General features: G+C 43.7%; 1 protein-coding gene across 1 annotated transcript in view; it reads left to right on the top strand.

Annotated features, from left to right (window-relative positions):
* Positions 1-21,578, top strand: part of VPS13C (vacuolar protein sorting 13 homolog C) — a 6,956,796-nt gene that overhangs the window by 4,438,461 nt on the left and 2,496,757 nt on the right. The window lies entirely within an intron of this gene.

Here is a 21,578-nt window from a genome sequence, read left to right as displayed (position 1 = left end):
GGCCTGTTCATCAGAAGTTGGACCATATCAATATAAAAGAAATGAGGGCTCTGCTTCTAGCTCTTCAGGCTTTTCATTCCCACTTTTATCCCAGGCCCCTCAAAGTTTTTATGGGCAAAACAACAGTGATGAAGTATATCAACAATCAAGGAGGGGGGGTATAAGGTCCTACCTTCTTTGCAGACTAGCTCTTCAGGTACGAGATCTAGCTGTCCAGTATCAAGTGACTCTTCAGGCTGTTTACATTAACTCAGAGCTCAAGCTTGTGGCAGGCTCTTTGAGAAGGTCCAGCACACAAGCTCACAAATGGATACGTCACAGAGATGTTTTCCTGGACATTGTCCACCGGTGGAGTATTCCTCGTGTAGATCTTTTTCTCCCTCCCTGTAAACAGACCGCTTCCTCTGTTGTGTTCTAGAGTCCCACGTCCTCTGGCCTGGGAAGTGGGGGCCCTGTATTTTCCTTGGAAGGGAATGTTTCTGTAAGCCTTCTCTCCCCTTCCTCTGCTTCTGAAAGTCTTGCAGGACTCTCCAAAAATCTAGTTTGTGACTCCCTTTTGAACCAGACAACATTCGTTCCCCTTTTTTTCTCACTTGCCTAGACTTAACGCGTTACCTCACCAGATGGTTCTTCACCCACAAGACAAGGGATCTCTCATCCTACTCTTCAACTGACACTGTGGGTGATAGGGATTTAATCCCTTTCAGTCACCTCTTTTCTGAGGATGTGCTTCAGGTCCTGCAGAAGGCCAAGAAGTCCACTACCAGGAAATCATATTTGTCCAAATGGAAGAGATTTTCTGTCTGGTGCCCCTCTCTCACCATCATGATACCCTGTCTGCGGAGGTTCCTCTGGTTCTCTCTCATTTGTATGATCTGCTCTATGCTGGGTTGATGTATTCTTGAATTAAAGCTCACCTGTCAGGAATTGTCTGCCCTTGACTTCTCCTCTGGTCTATAGATCTGAGGTAAAACAATTTCTTAAGTGTCCTTCATATCAGGTCTCCCAGAAAGCCTATTCTGCCTTCCTCGGACCTTAGTTTTGTTCCTGAAAAATTCTCAGATGACCTTTGAGCTTGCTTCTTCAGCTTACTTGCAGTACTGTACTTAAAACACTGTTCTTCTTTTGGCTCTTGTATCAGCCTAGAAGGTAGTTGCACTTTAGGCTCTCATGACATTTCTCCTTTCTTAGTTTTCCACAGAGACTATCTCTTCATGCTTTCATTCTCAAAGTGGTTATTGACTTGTATCTTAATCAGTCTATTCATTTGCCTTCCTTTTTTCCTTGTCCACAGTGAGAAGGTTCCTCACACCTTGGCTTTGCATGGCTTACATATTATTTGGATAAACCTAAAGTTATTCCAAAATATTTATTTATTTTATTTATTGACTTTTATTAACCGGTTTAGTCCAGCTGGGCTTGTGGCCCATTTTCAGTGGAGACCCGAGGAGAAAAGCTCCGTGTGAACACAATACAATATCATTAGTACATTAACATATTACACAAAAAGAAAGTTAAAAGATTCTTACAAAATCTGAGCAACTTTTTGTTTCCTTTCATCCCATGGCTGATAATTATATATTACCCCAATGAGAATAACTGGGATCATACCATATATAATTTGAGGGAACCCATGCATAGAACAAAAGCATTTAAGGGTTGCCTGTATCCATTAGTAGTACAAGGGGAAGTCCTGGGTTAAACCTGCTTCCCTTGCATAGATCTAAGTTGCACTTGAAAATGGACAGGGATGAACTTTGTTTTATGTGGATGGGAAGTCTGTTGCACGGCAGCTATATCCTCTGTAACATATACCTATCCCTCCAAATTCTTCTTTTGATGTTGCAGAACATAATTAGATCCCTAGACAGAGTGATGCAGTTTGACTTGCTGATGTGCAGTAAATCCATTAGTAATGGGTCAGAGGATGCCTTATGTGCCAAACACAGCTCACCTCTTAGCAATGTGTATAGTGACAGGGCTTTGTGTTGGTCCATGTAGGACATGTTGTTTAGGCCATGTATACTTTTAGCAAGGGTATCTCTCTGAATGTTCCAGTTTTTGCACATCTGGACAGATAAATGCCAAAAGGGACATTGTAATCAATGATTGACCTAATGAGGCTGAGTAAAGGGGTACAATGGCATCCCTAGATCTAACCACAATTGCTTTGTTTATAAACTGTGCAATATAGAAGGAATTTTTCAACAGAAGACACTTTGGTCAAAAGTTAGGTCACTGTCCACATAAGTTCATAAATAAGGGTGTATTCCCAATGTGGTAGTTCCTGGGTTAGATGTCTTCCAAAAGGATACAGTAATGCATTTTTTGGCATTTAGTTGCAGACCATGATTTTGACACCAGTTATTTATTTGAGACAAACCTTCCTGTAGGACAGCTAAGTCATTTGGGGATTCAGTGACTGCTTCTATCTTGCTGTCATCTGTAAAATTAGCCAGAGTCCTTTGGTATTGGCTTTTACTTCAGAAAAGATTTGGATTGCTTCTAAAACCATCTGGAAATACAAAGCTGATATAAGTATTTTTTTGCACTTGCTCTAACTGTTTCAGTGATATTTAATAATTCTATGCTATATTTATTTATTTGGATGAATTCATCAATCTTTTTCAGCCTGCACTTATTAAAGGAAACTCCATCTGCTTGTTACTGTAAGTTCATGGGCTGTTGTTTTAACAGTATTCTGCAAAAGCTGTTCTGAGTTTGCCAAAACATTTCTAAGTTTTGTAAAGATATTGTGTTATGAACATGTATCAGGGTCAGTGAACTTATTTCCAAGGATTCGTGATATTGCAGGAATCCTTACTTCTGATCTGTCTCCATTTTATTTTTCCCACACACCAACTGCTGTTTTATTAAAACTTATGGCTTTTGATTGCCTGCCTATACGATAAATCAGGTATTGGATACTCATCCCAGTCCTATCGCATCAGCTAATTCAGCTGAGTACAGTGAGATAATTTGAGAAGGCCCACCCCCTTAGTTTCTTAACCTTGAATTATCCTCTGTTTCCTCCCTTACAAAAAATGCACTTTATTTAGCTGATTTTACTGGATTTGCGTCACTTCCTACTTTATTTTGCTTTTGCTGTTTGTTCTTAAAAGTGTTCATTTGCTTTTATTCTGCTGCATTTATTACTGCTTGTTAGCAGCATGATTAAATTGTAATTGTTATTCTAATCCTCTTAGTTTTGGTGTAAGGACTTGGGCTTCAGGCCATTTATTTGACATTAAGAAAGTTTGTGGTCTACACTCTTGTGGGAGAAGGCCTCTGCCCTTCTGAGCTGGGAATTGCTGGGTGAAGGCTTATTGTACCTGTTGTTATTGTAAGTGTCTTTGTCCTGGTTTAAGCACTTGGGCTCCAAAACCAGTTATTTTACATTAGGAAGGTTTGTGGTTTAGACTCTTGTGGTGGGAGAGTGTGGCCTACACCCTTCTAAGCTTGGGAACTGTTGGTGAATTGCTGCTTTATTTAAACAGTTTTTTGATGATGTGACTGTGATTGTATGCACTATAAATTTCTAGTACTTCATTTTATAGCGTAGGCCAGATTCAGACTTGCTGAATCTGGACTAGTATCACTTGAGCACTAAAACAAGCTTTTCACTGAGATACTGCAAGATCTGAGGCATCCGTTTCTTCCAACTAACTATAAGTGCCTGTTTTTGATGTTATATTGTACTTTTAATTTGTATTTGCATTCTGCTATCCATTTGAACTGTCTGAACTGTTTTTTGCCGCATTTTACTGTATACTGTACTAGTTCAACTGTAGCATAGCCCATTTCCAGGTTTGCTGTTTCTGGGTCTATCTTGTAACTTCTGAGCATCAAATTCAAGCCATCTTTGTTGGTGTAGACCCTTCTGCACCATTGTTGGAGGAGAGTGTTGTCTGGGTCCCATCTAATTGAGGGTGATTGGACTAGAGGTCAGAGAGAGCATCCTTACTGGCTAATTTGAGTTAAAAGAGTTATTTCTTGTTTTATTTAAGCCCCACGTTTGCACTTGTTTGCTTGTAGTGCACCATTGTGCATTGCCACGTAGTGGTGGTTACTGTTGGTGGTTGTAGACGCAAATTATTTGCTTATAAAATTTTACCTTAGCACTTTGCTTATGGTCCTCCAGAGGTTTATCTTGGCCCTGTTGTACAGTCTGGTGGAACACTGAGCTTAGCCTCAGAGGTACCAACGCACCTCTCACCCACTAGCCATTCCTAAGTGTGACCTGTTTTCCTGACCATATAAATTTACCTAACACCATGGGCAGACAATTTCCCACAGTTTCTCCAGCCAGCTTGGTCGACATGGGCATCTTGAGGCAGTCTAGCAACTGCCTCATGTTCATTGACAACCCTCTATTCCCTAGTCCACACAAACTCAACATGTGAAAGATACAGCTGTATTAAAAACCTTGAATCCATGCTCTCGCTCATGTCAGTCAGTACATATGACAATGAGAGGTTTGTCTGCATGCACACTTTACCACCTCCTCCTTTTTCTTTCAGCTGCTCCCATTAGGGGTCGCCACAGCTGATCATTTGTTTCCATTTCTTCCTGCCCTCTGCATCTTGTTGTGTCACACCAACCACTTGCATGTCCTCTTTCAGCACATCCATAAACGTTATCTTTGTCCTTCCTCTTTTCCTGTTACCTGGCTGTTCCATCCTTAACATCCTTCTCCCAGTATACCCAGCATCCGCCCACATCATGTCCAAACCAATGCAGTCTCGTCTCTTTGGCTTTGTCTCCAAACTGTCCAACCTGATCTGGCCCTTTAATATACTCATTTCTAATCCTGTCCATCCTTGTCACACCCAGTGCAAATATTAACATGTTTAACTCTTCCACCAGCTCCGATTCCTGTTGTTTCATCAGTGCCACTGTCTCCAACCCATATAACATAACTGGTCTTGCTACCATGTTGTAGACCTTTCCTTTCACTCTTAATGGTACCCGTTTGTCACAAATCACTCCTGACTCTCTTCACCACCCTGCCTGCACTCTTTTCTTCACCTCTCTTCCACACTCACCATTACTCTGAACTGTTGATCCCAAGTATTTAAACTCATCCACCTTCACCAACTTTTCTCCCTGCATCCTCATTGTTCCTCAGTCCTCCCTCTCATTCACACAGATATGTCTTAGATGTGCTGACCTTCATTCCTATCTAGAGCATATCTCCACCTCTCCAGGGTTTCGTCTACCTATTCCCTACTCATTACAAATCAGTGTCATCCTCAAACATCATAGTCCATGGGGACTCCTGTGTGATCTCATTTGTTAACATGTCCATCTCCACTGCATATAAGAAAGGGCTCATAGATGAAGCTTGATGTAATCCCACCTCCACATTTAACGCATCCATCATTTGTTCCTCAGACATCACGACTGTCACACTGCCCTCATACATACCCCGTACCACACTTGCATACTTCTCTGCCACTCCCGACTTCTTCATACAGTACCACAAATCCTCTCTAGGCACCCTGTCATATGCCTTTTGTAAGTCCAAAAAGACATAATGCAACTCTTTCTGACCTTCTCTGTACTTCTCCATCCACGCCCTCCTAGCAAGTATTGCATCTGTATTGCTCTTTTCTGGCATGAAACTGCACTGCAGCTCACTAATTATCACCTCTCTTCTTAACCTAGATTTCGCTACTCTTTCCCATAACTTCATGCTGTGGCTGATCAGTTTTATTTCTCTGTAGTTACTACAGCTCTGCACATCACCCTTATTCTTAAAAATCAGTACCAATCAGCTTCTTCTCCACTCCTCAGACATCCTCTCACTTTCCAAGATTCCGTTAAACAAACTGGTAAAAAACCCACTGCCTTCTCTCCTAAACACCTCCATGCTTCCTCGGGTATGTCATCTGGACCAACTGGCTTTCCATTCTTCATCCTCTTCATAGCTATCCTTACTTTCCTCATTGCTAATCCATTGCACTTCCTGCTTCACTATCCCCACATTCTCCAACTTTCTCTCTGTCTCTGTCATTCTCTTCATTCATTAGCCCTTCAAAGTAGTCTTTGCATCTGCTCAACACACACTCCTCACTTGTGAGTACGTTTCCCTCATTATCCTTGATCACCCTTACCTGCTGCACATCTTTACTAGCTCGGTCCCTCTGTCTAGCCAATCGGTACAGGTCCTTTTTCTCCCTCCTTAGTGTCCAACCTTTCATACAACTTGCCATACACCTTATTTATAGCCTTTGCCACCTCTCTCCACCATATGCCTCATCTCCTTGTACTCCTGTCTACTTTCTTCATTTCTCTGACAATCCCAATTCTTCTTTGCCAACCTCTTTCTCTGTATACTCTCCTGAACTTACTCATTCCACCACCAGGTCTCCTTTTCCAGATGTCAAACCAAGCCCCCTTTAGCTGTCTCCCTTACCAACTCTGCTGTGACTGCCTGGCTAACTGGTAGCTCTTCACTGCCACCCAGTGCCTATCATAACTCTTCCCTGAACTCACCCTTACAGGTTTCCTTTTTCAACTTCCACCATTTGATCTTTGGCACTGCATTCACTTTCATCCTCCTCCTCCTCTTGATTGCCAGCGTCATCCTACAGACAACCATCCTATACCTAACTACACTTTCCCCTGTCACCACTTTGCAGTCTCCAATCTCTTTCAGACTGTCCTTCCTGCATAAGATGTAATCCACCTGTGTGCATGTTCCTCCACTCTTGTACGTTACCCTATGCTCCTTCCTCCTCTTAAAATATGTATTCACCACAGCCATGTCCATCCTTTTCTCAAAATCCACTACCATCTGACCTTCTGCATTCCTCTCCTTAACACCATACCTACCCATCACATCCTCACCTCTTGTGTTCCTTTCACCAACATGCCCATTGAAATCTGCTCCAATCACCGCTCTCTCACCCTTGGGTACACTCTCCACCACTTCATCCAACTCGCTCCAAAATTTTTCTTTCTCATCCGTCGCACACCCAACTTGTGGAGCATATGCACTAACAACATTCATCATCACACCATCAAATTCCAGCTTCATAAACATCATTCTAAACACTGTTTTTACCTCCAAAACACTTTTGACATACTGTTCCTTCAGGATAACCTCTACCTAATTTTTCCTCCCATCCACACCATGGTAGAACAATTTGAACCTGCATCCAGTACACCTGGCCTTACTCCCCTTCCATCTGTTCTCTTGCACGCACAATATATCAACCTTCTTTCTGTCCATCATATCAGCTAGCTCACTCCCTTTACCAGTCATACTCCCAACATTCAAAGTTCCTACCCTCACTTCCGCACTCCTAACTTTCCTCCTCTCCTCCTGACACTGGGCATGCCTTCCCCCTCTTCTTCTCCTTCAGCCAAAAGTAGCCCAATTTCCACTGACAACCCTGTTAGCTAACACTACTGGAGGCGGTGGTTGTTAACCCCAACCTCGACTGATCTGGTATGGAAATCTATATTGTTGGTCACATATTTGCTCTGGCAAAAAAATTTTACACCAGCTGCCCTTCCTGATGTAACCTTTCCCATTTATCCTAGCTTGGGACCTGCACCCCCTCACCACCTACTCCACCCAAACCCAAATCACACACAACCTGCATATGTGGAGGTTCGTACCAGAAACACACCTAAACAGCAGGGACCACCCAAATACAAAGACAAGCAGGCTACACAAAATACTTCCTCTGCAGAACACAGTACAGATAATGGCTCACACAACAGTGTCTCTCCTGTCAAGCCCGTAAGGCAAATCACGAAACCAAACATATTTGTCATAGGTGATTACATCGTGAGACACATGGATGTCCCTTTCACCAGACTGGATAAGTAAAATGTCATGGTCAGCTGTCTCTTAGGTGCCAGGATCCCACAATATTACACATGCACTTAAGTCTTTCAACAGCAGGTACTCATGACTATGTCATAGTCCATGTTGGTGTGAATGACTTGACATGTACCTCTCCAGATTTTATGAAGAGAGGCATGACTGAGCTCTCATATGGGTATCTCAGGCAGGTATATCCCTAGCCTTAAGCAGCATTTTACCTTCACCTAGGATGATGCTTCAATACAAACAGAAAATGATTGATTTCAATAAATGGCTGAGTTTCTGGTGTCATTCTAAGGGGATACAGTATATGTCAGCCTGGGATGACATGATCAACAGACCTCAATGCTTTGCCAAAGATGGTTTTTATCTGTCACCCCTAAGATTTCAGCTACTGGCCAAGGCTATTGCAACCGCCCTAGTGCCTTTTTAGGCAGTGTCTCAAGGACAAAATTCCCAATGTAAAACCTCCTAAAAACAACCTCACAGTTATGCTGCTAAATGCTAGGAGTCTTAAAATGAAGCTGCACTCACTTGAAGCAGTCTCAACTTGGAAGACACAGACATTTGTGAAGTCACAGAGACCTGATTCATGGCTACGGAGAGCACCTCCTTCTACATATTCAGACCACAAAGTGAATGTGTGAAAAATAAAGGAGGCATTGTATTAATATTCATTAAAGATAAATACACCTTCAGATTAGTTCAACAGTATAATTTCCTGGAGGTACTTCAGGTACAATTAACTTGTTGGTAGGATATCTGTTCAAGTCATTGCTAGCTACAAGACCCCTTCATGAATCAGGACACCCACTCTGTCTGATTGGATTTACCCGAGTCTGTGAAGATGCATCCAAACACCATGGTTTTGGGCAACTTTTAACTACCCATCCATTGACTGATTAAGTTACTCGTGCTCAAACTCACTTACCCAAAGGTTCCTCGACTTCATTAACTTCAATACTCTGGACCGGCTGGTTGACTTCCCCACAAGGGGTGCCAACATCCTGGATCTGGTACTTACCAATGTGGAGGACCATTGTAACACCCCCACTGTGAAGTCTTCCCTGTTGAGATCTGACCACAAATCAGTTGCATTCAAAGTAGCTAATAACACCTGAGTCCTCCTAACAGCAACCAAACTAAAAAAAAAAAAATCTTCAAAGCAGATTATAACCTCTTACGTGATGGTGTAAATAGCTTCACTGCACCTCCCACCTCAGATGGAACTGGCAAGTATGCCAAGTTCTACAACAGTGCTTTTTACAAACCCCTGTATAATTGCATTGACTTGGCTGCACCTGATAGGACCAAAACAAGCTCCTCAAGGAAGAATAAACCTGCCTGGTGGACAACTGCCATTAACAGACTTTACAATAAGAGGAAGAAACTGCTGTCTAAGAGTAAAAGGGAGTCTGCCCTTAAATTGGAAATGCTCCCTCCTCAGCTTAAACAAGCAAATAAGACTTCTTGTAAAGTCCTTTAAAGAAAACTATGAATCCTTATTAGGTTCCTCAACTAAGGACAACCATACGGAGTTATTTAGTTACATCCTTAACCTAAAAGGAAAAGCCCAGATTTGTGCTGAACTGGTATTTAATGATATCACATATACTGAGCCTGTGGACAAAACTAACCTGTTGCCTGACGTACCCCATGACATCCCTACCACTTGTCACCTACCTTGTGTCTCTAAAGAGCAGGTCATAAATGCCCTCTCGAAGGTGAAAAACTCAGCATCTTTGGGATCTGATAACATCCCAGGCTGTGTCCTACATGAGCTCCAACAAGAATTAGTAACAACATCGGGTACTCTTTTTAATCATAGTCTAATCACTGGCTTTGTCCCAGCTGAATGCAAAACGGCCACTGTTATTCCCTTGCACAAAGGTGGTACTTCCACTGACCCTGAGAACTATAGACCTGCTAGCCTTGGCTGCAAGGCCATGGAATGAATCATGGAACTTATCAGCAGGAATAGGTACTCTCCAACCACTTGACCCTACTCAGTTTGGATTTGTCAAAGAGAGAACATGGCTGTTAAACCTGGTGGACTTCTTCGAGACAGTCACCATAGCCCTGGACGAGGGGAAATCTGTGGATACAGTTTATCTACACTTAGCCAAGGCTTTTGACACTATCCCCCACTCGGGCATCATTGACAAACTCACCCAGCTAGGTATCAACCCTTACATCATTAGATGTATCACTAACTGGCTCACCGATAGAACCCATGTACTCAAAGTAGGGGAAATCCACCTCCAACAGCAGACCTGTAACCAGTGGTGTTCCATAGGGATAAGTCCTGTGTACTGTTTGGAATCTAGTTTTCTGACATACAAGCAAAAACTAAAGGTCTGTGGCAGACAGTTTGCTGATGACTGCAAACTGGCAGCAGTCCTAGAATCTCCAAATGCTGTCAACATCCTACAGGAGAGTCTTGCACAAATGATTGGTGCCCAAGTCATGTCCTTAAACTCAGTGTAAAAAATGTATTATCATCCCTTTTGGTAATAAGAGTAATGTTCCTGCTAACTACAACATCAATAGCACCCTAAGTACACACATTGGTGAGACACCTGGCACACAGGATGACAGCAACCTTACCTTTGATCACAATGTCTTCACAGTGGTAAGAAGAACATATAGAACCTGCTGGAGGGATAGGTTTGTCTCCCAGAAGTTACCACATGTTTGGAATAGACTCACACTTCTTGTTCAAATGCAATCTGGATGATTGGATGGGTTAACTGTAAATTAACCCCAGTGGTTCCACCTGTGTCCCTCTTGGACAGGGAATAATAGGTGCTGATCGTGAAAATAAGGGTAGAACTTGGCTAGGATTGTAAGGGCCTTAGGGCCATTAGCCTAGGAACATCCTGTGATCCTGTGCCAAACAAGAGAGGTCCCAGCACACAACCCTGGTGGACTCCACTGTTGACTGGTTTCTTTGTGGTGGCAACTTCCCTGTTTTGATTATCTGCATCCTATCTGTGAGCCATTTGGCATCTCAGTGAGTTGCATAGAAGTTTATTCCCAGTTTATTTATCTTTTTTACTATGTTTGACTGGGGAAATTGCGTCAAATTCCTGTTGCGAGGATTTTCTTCTGAAGATACAGAAGAACTTCCAAAAATGATGGTGGTGACCCCTTTTGGCCCACGCAACAGCAGATGTTCTTCGTGTTTCACTGTTGCAGTCATCACACTTGGGTTATCTGCCTGCAGGTAGCCCTCAGTCGGCCCGAATACCAGAGACTTAGTATTCCTGCGTCGGATGCTGTCACTCCTGGACTGTCGGCAGGTTGTCAGGGGTATAAAAACAGGCAGCCGACGTCATTACATCAGTCTTTCTTGCCGAGGATCCCGAAGCAGAACCAGTTTGCAAGTGCCGGTCAGTCACTACCTGAATTTTTCATTTTCAAATTGAATAATCCAGAAGTCTTCTAAAGCCAAGTACCCCATTAGGGATCCTTTTTTCTTGCTGTAACCAATGTCAGAAAAAGTTAACAATTGTCTTGCCTGTGGAAAGCAAATACGTCACAGAGATTTTCATTCTTACTGTGTCACCTGTTTAGGCCCAGATCACGACATCCCTCACTGTCGGTTTTGTGCCTTGTTTAACGCCCGAACCATTCGTAGTCTGGTCTCTTTGTCGCTAAATTCTTTCACTCTCTATCTCCGTGTTCTGAAATGGCTTCGGTAAGCCATCTGACTACTGATATTCCGAAAAAACATAAGGATAAAGACAGACCGCTTAGGTCCAAAACTACCGACGATGCTTCCATTAAGCTAGTCGCTAGTCCGCCGGTACTCAGTGAGGCGCCTTTGCAGCCCATGATACCTGCTTCAGTGGATTCGCAGGCCTCTGCTGAGACCCATTCAGAGTCCGATATGCACCAAGATGCTTCTTCAACTATGGAACTTGTGGATGTCTCTACCTTGAATGGGTCTGGAGCTGCTGTGCAGGCACCAGCTTTTGAAGCAGTTCTTCACTCTACCGATGTTCAAACTGACTACTTCTTTTCTAACCAAAACTACCTAGTTTCTTAGGCTCAGAGTTTGCACTACACCTAGAAAACCAACAACCAAAGCACATGTTCATGCTCCCATGCCACAAACACAAATGCTTAGAATGGCTGAAGACCTTATTTTGCTGATTAGGGGAAGTTCGCCTTCCCCTGCAGAGAGGCAGAGAATCCAGTCTCCTTCAGCTTCTATAGTCCAGGAGTCTGATGGCTCAGATTTCTGATTATAGAGACATTCCCTTATCTGCCTATGAGGATTTTTATGCAGAGGACTCCATTCCCTCTGCCTACCCTCCAGAGGATTTTTCTTTTGGTGAAACCTTGCATACTTTAAGAGAGCATTTCCATTGGGAATGCCAAGACTATCCTCAGTCCAAAAAGAGACTCCGAGAATTTTTAGAGTTGCCTCAGCACAGGCCTTTAGCTATATCCCTTGTCCTGGATGTTGTGGATGATGTTTTTATGGAATCCAGTCTTACTCCTGACACTTTAACTCCTGCCCCTAGGAAGTCAGACAGGTACTACAGAGTACCTGATACTCAAAAGTTTATTTTCAAGAATCCTACTGCTGAGCCAGAGATCATTTCCCAGGGGCCTAAGGGTATCAAGGCTATTACAGCCAAGAATCCCACCGCTTTGGACAGAGATTCCAGAGCTTTGGACAGATGGGGTAAGAAAGTATATACCTCTGCAGCTCTTGCTATTATGGCTTTGAATTGCCAGTTTCACCTGCTGAACTACCAGCAACATATTATGGAACTCTTTAAACAAAAGGTGGTAACTTTTCCAGACTGTGCAGAGAATAAAGAATTGCAGGAGCTTATACACTCTGCAAGCCAAGCCAGTAAGCATACTTTGCAGTGTAGCTTTGATGCCCTTGAAGCATCTTGCAGGGCAGCAGTTACTGGCTCTGTACTGAGAAGACATGATTAGCTGAAGGAGCAGGCCTTGCCAGACCATGTCAAATCAAAATTACTAGACGCTCCTTTGAATAAGGGTAGTTTGTTTGGCACCAAAGCAGAAGAGGTTCTTAAAAAGATGGAAGAAAAAGCTAAATCTATGCAGACTGTTAAAGAATACTTACAAGTGCAACCACCTAGATTCAGTAGGCATTGCCCTTCAAAACACTGGTCCTTTCCATCCCCCTCAAGGCCTACTCAAAAAAGACCCAGGGGAAACAGACCACCCAGACTGCAGTCTCAGGGTATGCAGAGATCTAAGCAATGGAGTGCTCCCACCCCTAAAGCAGGGAGTGGTAAGCCACCTCCTTATGGAAAAAGCTCACAATGACTCCCTTACTCCACTTCCCAGCCTTGCCCAATTGCCCCTTGGAGGAAAACTTGCCCTTCATGCAAAAAAATGGATGTCCATCACTCAGGACTGATGGATCCTCAACATTGCATCTCAGGGGTACAAATTTTATTTCCATTCACTACCAACCCCAAGCGGGTTTCTAGACCTTCCTGCAAACCAGTGGGCAGAGGCTCAAAACCAAGTACTTTCCCTGCTCAATATCAGAGCTATTCAGCCTGTTCCAGTAGAACAGAATGGTCAAGGATTCATAGGTTCATAGGTTCATACTAGGCTATCTGCCCGAGGGCATTTATAAGCCTAGCCCATTGTTTTGTGGCTTACGCCACCCCTTTTGTATGGGGAACTATACCCATTATTTTGCTGTGCCTCTGTTGAGCAGTGACACTGAGGTAATTCCTGGGGTATATCTGCGATCTCCCATCCATTGGTCAAGATTTCTCTTGAACAAGGCCAGCGAGGTGCTCTGCCTCACATGTACCGGGATTTTGTTCCACAGCATAGGGAGTCTTTGGGTGATGAATCTATCCCTCCAGCACATCCTATTAATAGCCGTGTCGAGGTTTAAGTCTCCCGCCCTTGTGGCTCTGATGGATCTAGATTTTTTGAGGTGAAGCATATTCATCAAATCTGGGTTTGACATGGCCTTGTATGTTAGGCTAAGGTCACCTCTGAGCAAGATGGCGACTGAATAGAGCTGGAGTTCTTTCAGTCGGGCAGCATAGGACAGATTTTGAGACCCTTTATCCTTTTGGTGAGGAACTTTGTGGCCTCTCCAGCTGCTGCAAGTGTCTGGTCAGATACATTCCGAATGGGGCATTGTGCTCAATCATTGGTCTGATGAGTGATGAGTAAAGGGAGACTATGACCTCCCTTGATCTAGATGAGAATCCCTTCATGATAAGGTGGGCAATGTAGAAGGACTTCCTAACTACTTTAGCTACATGGGTGTCGAATGACAGACTACTATCAACCTGGGTCCCCAGGTCCCTGATAACTTCTTCTGTGCTCAGTGGATTGCCACCTATTTGGTAGCTAGGGGTAACCTTGTTTTTCCCGAAGGGTATGACTATGCATTTTTGGCATTTAACTTTAGGCCGTGGCTCTGGCACCAGTTATCCGTTTCTGTGAGACCCTTCTGAAGGATATCTGTGTCAGATGTGTTTTCTACTATGGCCCAGTTTGCAGTCATCTGCAAACTTTGTCAGCCATAACCCTCCTGTGTTTGCTTGTACTTGGAAAAGTAGATGCCAAACAAGAGTGGGCCCAGGACTGAGCCCTGTGGGACACCACTTGTGACAGGCTTTGAGTCTGACATGGCGCCAGCAACTCTGACCCTGTGGGTTCTGTCACTCAGCCAGTTTGCAACCCATCTTGTGATGTATGGGTTAACATTTAAGCTGATGAGTTTTTCAATGATACCCGAGTGGGGTATTGTATCGAAGGCCTTAGCCAGATCGAGGTAGGCTGTATGGACTGCCTTTCCCTCATCAATGGCTTTGGTGACTGTTTGAAAAAGTCAACCAAGTTTAAAAGGCATGATCTGCCTTTGACAAAGCCAAACTGGGTTGGATCCAAAGTCTGCAAATTCCCTATGTCTTTATTTATGAGGTCCATTATGATCCTCTCCATGGCTTTGCAGATAAGGCTTGTCAAGCTAATGGGCGGTAATTTCCAGGGTCTGTGGAGGCACCGCCTTTGTGAAGTGGGACCACAGTTGCAGTGCGCCACTCCTGGGTGCGTATCCAGAGGTAAGACTTTGATTAAACAGCTGTCCTAGCTGTGGGTTTAATTCCTCATTGAGTTCGTGGAGCACACAGCCGGGGACACCATTGGGTCCCATGGATGCTGTGTTTGTTGCTTTGGAGAGGGGAGGTCTCACGTGGGCGCTGGAGATGTTTGGGGGCTGCACTCATTTGGTATAGATATCTCTCCTTTTGGGGGAGGGAGATGTTTGCACTGAACCTGTCAGCCAGTATGTTGGCAATGTCTGTAGGATCAGTAATCTTCACATCATTTTGAACTAGTTCTGAGCATATCTGGGAGTTTCCTCCTAGGTTTCTAACATAGCTAAAGAAGGCCTTATGATTGTCTTTTGAGTCTTTAGCTATTTTTCTCTCGAAATTTGCTTTGGATGATTTTATGAGAGCTCTTAGTTTTTACTTATAGTGATCAAGGGTGTCTTACCTTTTAAGGATTTTGCTCTATCTTGTAGTAGCTTCCTCCTTTTGTTGTAGAGTTTGTTTATGGCTGGGGTCCACCAGACTGGATGCTTGCCTTTGGTACAAAGAGTCTTTGTTTTGCTTGGGATTGCCTTATCCATGCAGTCCTGCAGGTGCTGGTAGAAGGCGTTTGTAAGTGATTCAGCGGCTTGAGTATTGATTTCCATGGCTCGGGGCCTGAAAGGAGACCACACTAGTCTTTAGAAGTGTGAAGTCGGCTTTTGAGAAGTTCTTTACTGTGGTCTTTTTATTTCAGGTGGGGTGGGATGAGGACCTCCAGCGAGATTAGTTTGTGATCTGATCTCACCAGTGAGGGGTATACTTCCGGTGTTGAACATTGTGCTCCCATGTTCGTGATGATGAGATCAAGTATGTTATCTCCTCTTGTGGGGATGGTGACTAGTTGTTCCATGGCATTTGAGTTTATGAATTCCAGGAACTTTTGGGCTAGGGTGTTTGGGCTTGAGTAGTGTTCCCAGTCTATATTAGGGTAATTGAAGTCACCTAGTATGATGGTGTTTGGTGATACATTTATCCTCTAGTGTTTTCAGGAAGGCCATGTGAGTTTCCTGAGTTTGTGAGGGTGGCCTGTAACATGCTACAATTTGCAGAGCAGTCTTGCCTATGGTTAATTGCACCTGGATGGTCTCCGATGCATCGTGCGTTGCCACCAGTCTTGAGGTGTGGGTGTCCTTGATGAATATGGATACCCCTCCTTTCTTGGTATTGTCCGGATTTTGGGGCGGAACGCATGATATGAGGTAAAACCTGATAGCGCTGGGGTGCTCTCAGGAGCCTTGAACCAGGTTTCTGTCACAGCACAGACATCGATGTTCTCCATACTGAGAAGGGCCTCGAGTGCGTGCATTTTGAGATTTAGACTTCTGGCATTGAGCAGCATTACCCTTAGTTTTTTCCTTTTTGTGTTCTAGGGTGGTAGGTTTAGAATTTGAGCCTTGCCTAAAAAGGCACTATGGGGTGGCAAGAGCCTTTGCCAATATCCGAATCCCAGGGGTGACAGGTGCAAGCCGTCCCTTGAAGCAGCGTGGCTTGTCCAGCATGTCATCCCAGGCAGACAGATACTGGATCCCCTTTGAATGACACCAGTGTTTAAGCCAATTGTTAAAGCTGATCATCTTATCTCTGTATTGTGGCATCATTCTTGGTGAAGGTAGGATACTGCTCAAGGTCAGGGTCATACCTGCCTGGGCTACATAATCAGAGAGCTCCTCAATGTCTCTTTTCATGTAGTCCAAGGAGTGCGTCTCAGGTCGTTTACACCAGCGTGGACAATGACTGAGTCATATTTGTACCTGCTGTTGAGAGACCTGAGTGCTTGCGTTATGTGGCGGATTCTAGCGCCCGACAGGCAGCTTACTGTGACCTTCTCCTTACTCAGTCTGGTGAGCGGGACATCAGTGTGTCTGACTATGGAGTCACCAATGACTAGTGTGTCTGGCATTGTGTTTGGCCTTAAGGGCTGTGACTGTTTGACACTCTGACTGTGAGGTCTATGTGTTGCGGTGTTGTGTTCTGAGGTGGTGGTTGTTTGGGTGTCTACTTTGGTGGCCTCTGCTGTTTTGGTAGATTTTTGATCAGAGCCTCCAGTATGTCTTTGTGTGTTTATGTGTATGATTTGAGGTTGTAATGGTACTATGTGAGACTGGGTCTATAGTGTGTGTGGTAACCTTCTCCTCCTGACTGGTCTTGCCAGTCCTATGTTGAGAGAGCTCAGCCTCCAGTTTGGCCGTATAGTTGCATCTCTCGCATGTATTTGTGTTTTGTGGGAGGAGGAAAGGGTTGTCTGTGTACATGAGGCAATTGAAACATTGCCTCAATATTCCCAGGTTCACCAGCTGAGCAGGAGAGGACACTAGCAACTGATGCCTCGACATGCTAGAAGGGTAGACGAAAAACTTTAAAAAAAGATTCCGGGGGACGTGGGTGACCGAGAAATGGGGGGTTGCCTTTTTGGGGTACTATCTATGACAAGAGTGCCGTATCAAGGTAATAAGTACTGTAGGAGCAAGTGCTAGGTTTAATAGATAGAGAATAGTCTACTTGGAGTCAAGTAGAGTTGATCTTTTTAGTTATAGGATACGCTGATTTGATCAGTAGTATGATTTGATCAGTACTGATTTGATCAGTACTCCAGACTCTTCCTGGTACCCAGGAAAGAGGGCTCTTGGCACCCAATCCTGGATCTTTCAATTCTCAATACCTTCCTGGTGGTACCAAAATTCAAAATGCTTACCCTGCAACAGCTTCTTCCTATGCTAGCCAAGGATTTCTGGTTAATCACCCTAGACTTAAAAGAAGCCTATCTGCACATCCCCGTAAGGGAGTCATGCAGGAAGTATTTTTGTTTCAGGGCAGGATCTATGCATTATCAGTTCTCTGCACTTCCCCTTGGCTTATCTGTTGCGCCCAGGGTATTCACAAAATGCCTGGCTCCAGCCATTGCATACTGCAGGCAGAGAAATATTCAAATTTACCCGTACTTGGACTGCCTGATTCAGGCAGACAGAAATTGCTGCTGCAGCACCTGGCATTTCTAAAAAACCTTTTCAATTCCTTGGGGTACACTATCAATGAAAAGAAATCAAAACTGGTACCCAGTCAAAAGATTGTATTCCTGGGAGCAAGCTTGGACACAACTTCCCAGATGTCATTTCTCATTACAGAAAAGCAGGTCTATCTGACAGACTACTTCAAAGAAATGGCCACCAGAACCCAGCTATCTGCAAGAAAAATACTGCAAGCCCTAGGGTTCATTGCTTCCTGCATACTGCTAATTCCATATGCAAGACTGCATATGAGGAAACTTCAATGGTACTAAACTCATTCACTCCGGAGCAGCTCAGAAAAAGCTGCCTGCTTAATTCCACCATAGGAACAACAGTGCAGCTTGAGCTCATTTTCAGAAAATCCATTTCTAATACCATACAGAAAACAAATGTTCATAACTCTTTAACTATAAGAGCTAGACTAAAAATGTAAATACCAAAGTTGTTCAGCAGACACTGAATTTCCAACAGTGTAAATGTTGGCAGTGCGTATCAGTTATTATTAAGTATTTGGCAATGAATGTTGATATTATGCATATTTTTTTACCTTTTTGTAAAAGCAAGCACAATATCTTGGTCAATGTATCATGTAGACCCATACAATTTGTATTTAATTTGTTTGTATGAATGTCCGCTTTAAAATGATATCTTGACCATTACTGTGTGATGCTTCTTTATGGAGATATTCACAGAAATATGATTGATATAATATTTCTCATAATTGATAAATAAAGCATAATATCTCATCACCTGTAACAGACAGAGGCTACATATCAGTGTAGGAGTTGTGCGTCTCAGTATCAGCTTCAAAATGATGCATCATTTGTGTCATGAGCATGCTCCCTTGCAAAGATATGGGCATAATAATAAGTATTGGAAATTTATAATTTTCATAATCCTGCAAGACTAAAACTGTGATATCTGTACATGTGTACAGTGCACAGATGCAGTTCTTTTGTCATGTTGTAAGGAATAACACAGTCTTCAAAATAAGGTATTGATTGGCACACTGACATGCTTCCTTGCAAAGTTTTTAACCAAAATATGAAAAAAATCATAATTTCCATAACCTAAGTCTGAAACAAACTTTGATATGTGTACAACATACAGACTTAGTTCTTTTACCATGTTGGAACTATGAACACGGTCTTCAAAATGAGGTATTACTTAGCGCATTCATATGCTGCCTTGCAAAGTTATTTACCAAAATCTGAGAAAAACTCCTAAACAAATGGATATCTCTACATGTGTACAGCATTCAGATCCAGTTGTTTTACCATGTAGACAGATATCATAATTACACACTTTCTTGGTGTAGACAACATGCTGCTGAATGAGTACATGTCAAGAGAAAAAGAAAGGTACGGACCGCCACTCCACTAATGAGCCCAGGACAGTCATGGGACTTTAGTGGCACGCAAGGCCATCTGATTTGTCCGATACCTGTGCTTGGCTACCCACTCAGACAGCTGTTACCACTACAATCTCATGACCTCCTTCAGTGTCAGCAGTCTTCCTTATCTATGCCTTTTCTCTCTAGATGTGTCCATTCAGCAATGGACCTAAGGGATCAAGTTCTGCATTATTAAGCCCTTCCTGGCATCCAAACTCTACACATGCCTGATAAAAGTATAAAAAAAGAAGTATTGCAGGATGATTACTGACATATTCAATTGTACATGCTCGCACTCTCTTGAAACAGTTGTTCTTTCTCAGCATCTTCACCAGCTCCTTACCACAGTTATTTGCCAAATTCAGAAAAATATATTTTACACAACACAATTCATAATAGAGTTTCTTACCATACTTGGTCATGGGTGTTTTCCATTCTTCTCACAAGCTGCATGTTACCAATCCTGCATAGTTCTCCTCACGCCATTGTGGAGGTCAGTCAAGAACAATGCAATGCCCTCCTCAGTTAGGTGAATGCCATCCCTTCTGAACAGGTGAACATCTTCCCCGGTGATGCTGTCATGGCAGATTGTAGATCCACCTGCCCTGTGCATCAAGCCATGCATGAACACAGTTTGTAAACGTCCAAGCTGCCCGTTGACTGTTTGCTGTTTTCCCTATCTGTCAAGGAATTATATCAGGCCTCCAAGACTGCAGGTGTTCAAAAAATTGCTGTGATTTGAAACTGTAACCTTCCAAGTGGTTGACTGATGACATCATTCTTTCCAATGTGCAGCACAAGAATGTTGGGCTCAGGGTAGGTGGAACACGTCTCTTCCAACAACTGCAGTTCTTCGCTCCAATGCATACCTCTTAGTGCAATCCAGTATGCCTTCACACTGGATGTGGGTAAGCTCAAGTTGTACCTATTTTCAGTTTCTGAGGCATGGTTGGCAGCCCAGTGAATGTAGGAATGGATACATATCCACACTCTCAGTTGTCGTCCTGGTTGTGAAGCCATGTCAGTGTCAAAAGATGGACAAACCTGCAGAGGAAAGAAAATGCACACAGATTACTACTGATATTTGACAGGTGTATTGGAAAACTATATATATGTATATATATGTATATCATATGCATTACCTGGTTAGCCCATCCAAATCTTCCATCCTATCCACAGGGGCAGTGTTCTTTGCATTAGGTACATAAGTGGTGATGACGCTGCAGAGGTACATACCTACTACCCGTGAAAACACCAAATTACACACACTGACGGACAAGGGGGCACAGAAAGAGCACATGTAAACAGAAAAAGCAGGGTAAAGACCACCACACCACTAATATGCCGAGGGCAGGCATGGGGCTTCAGGTCGTGAGCATCTGAAGTGTCCCCTACCTGTGGTGGCGACCCACTCAGACTGCTGGTAGCAGCAATGACTCCTGATTGCATGCAGTGGCAGCACTCTGTCTTACATCTGCCATTTCCATTTACATGTTTCCTTTCGGTAATGGCCATAAGGGCTGAAAGGGGGGGAGGTAATGTAAACCCTCTTGCCCTGACCTACATACATTTAGTACACCTGAATGGAAGGAGACTTGAGTGGAGAGCTACACCACTTTCCAGTGATTCCCGGAACAGCAGAAGATACAGTCTAACCTTACCTGAAATACGGCATGGGTGGACACTGACAAGGGGGCACAGAAAGGGCACATGTAAAGAGAAAAAGCAGGGTAAGGACCGCCACTCCACTAATATGCCAAGGACAGGCATGGGGCTCTAGCTGGCTGTTATCTGAAGTGTCCCATACCTGTGCTGGCTGCCCACTCAGACTGCTGATACGACTACTGTTTCGTGACCTCCTTCAGTGTCAGAAGTCTGCCTTACCTCTTTACATGTGCCCATTCAGCGATGGACCTAAGGGATGAGGGACGGAAGTAACTTACTAATTGCTGTCCTGACCTTCAAACGTTTACTACCCTCACCTACATACATTTACTTCACCTTATGGGAGGGAGACTGAGTGGAGAGCTACACCAAAGCAACATGGGAAAAGACCAAGACTGACCCAGGCTTTGTCGTTTCGCATGTGTCCTTTCCCGGAGGGGAACAGTGCATCACAGTGGCACCTCCAAGGCCATGCTTACCTAGGACAGCAGCACTATGGGACTGAGCTGAAGAGTCTCCAAGTTCCCAGCTGCGATCCAGGTGGATCATAAGAT

Source organism: Protopterus annectens, chromosome 7.part0 (assembly GCF_019279795.1).
Source record: "Protopterus annectens isolate FY-2018-M chromosome 7.part0, PAN1.0, whole genome shotgun sequence".
Lineage (NCBI taxonomy): Eukaryota > Metazoa > Chordata > Ceratodontiformes > Protopteridae > Protopterus > Protopterus annectens.
The sequence above is the reverse complement of the archived record's forward strand: the minus strand, read 5'-3'. Positions and strand labels throughout refer to the sequence as shown.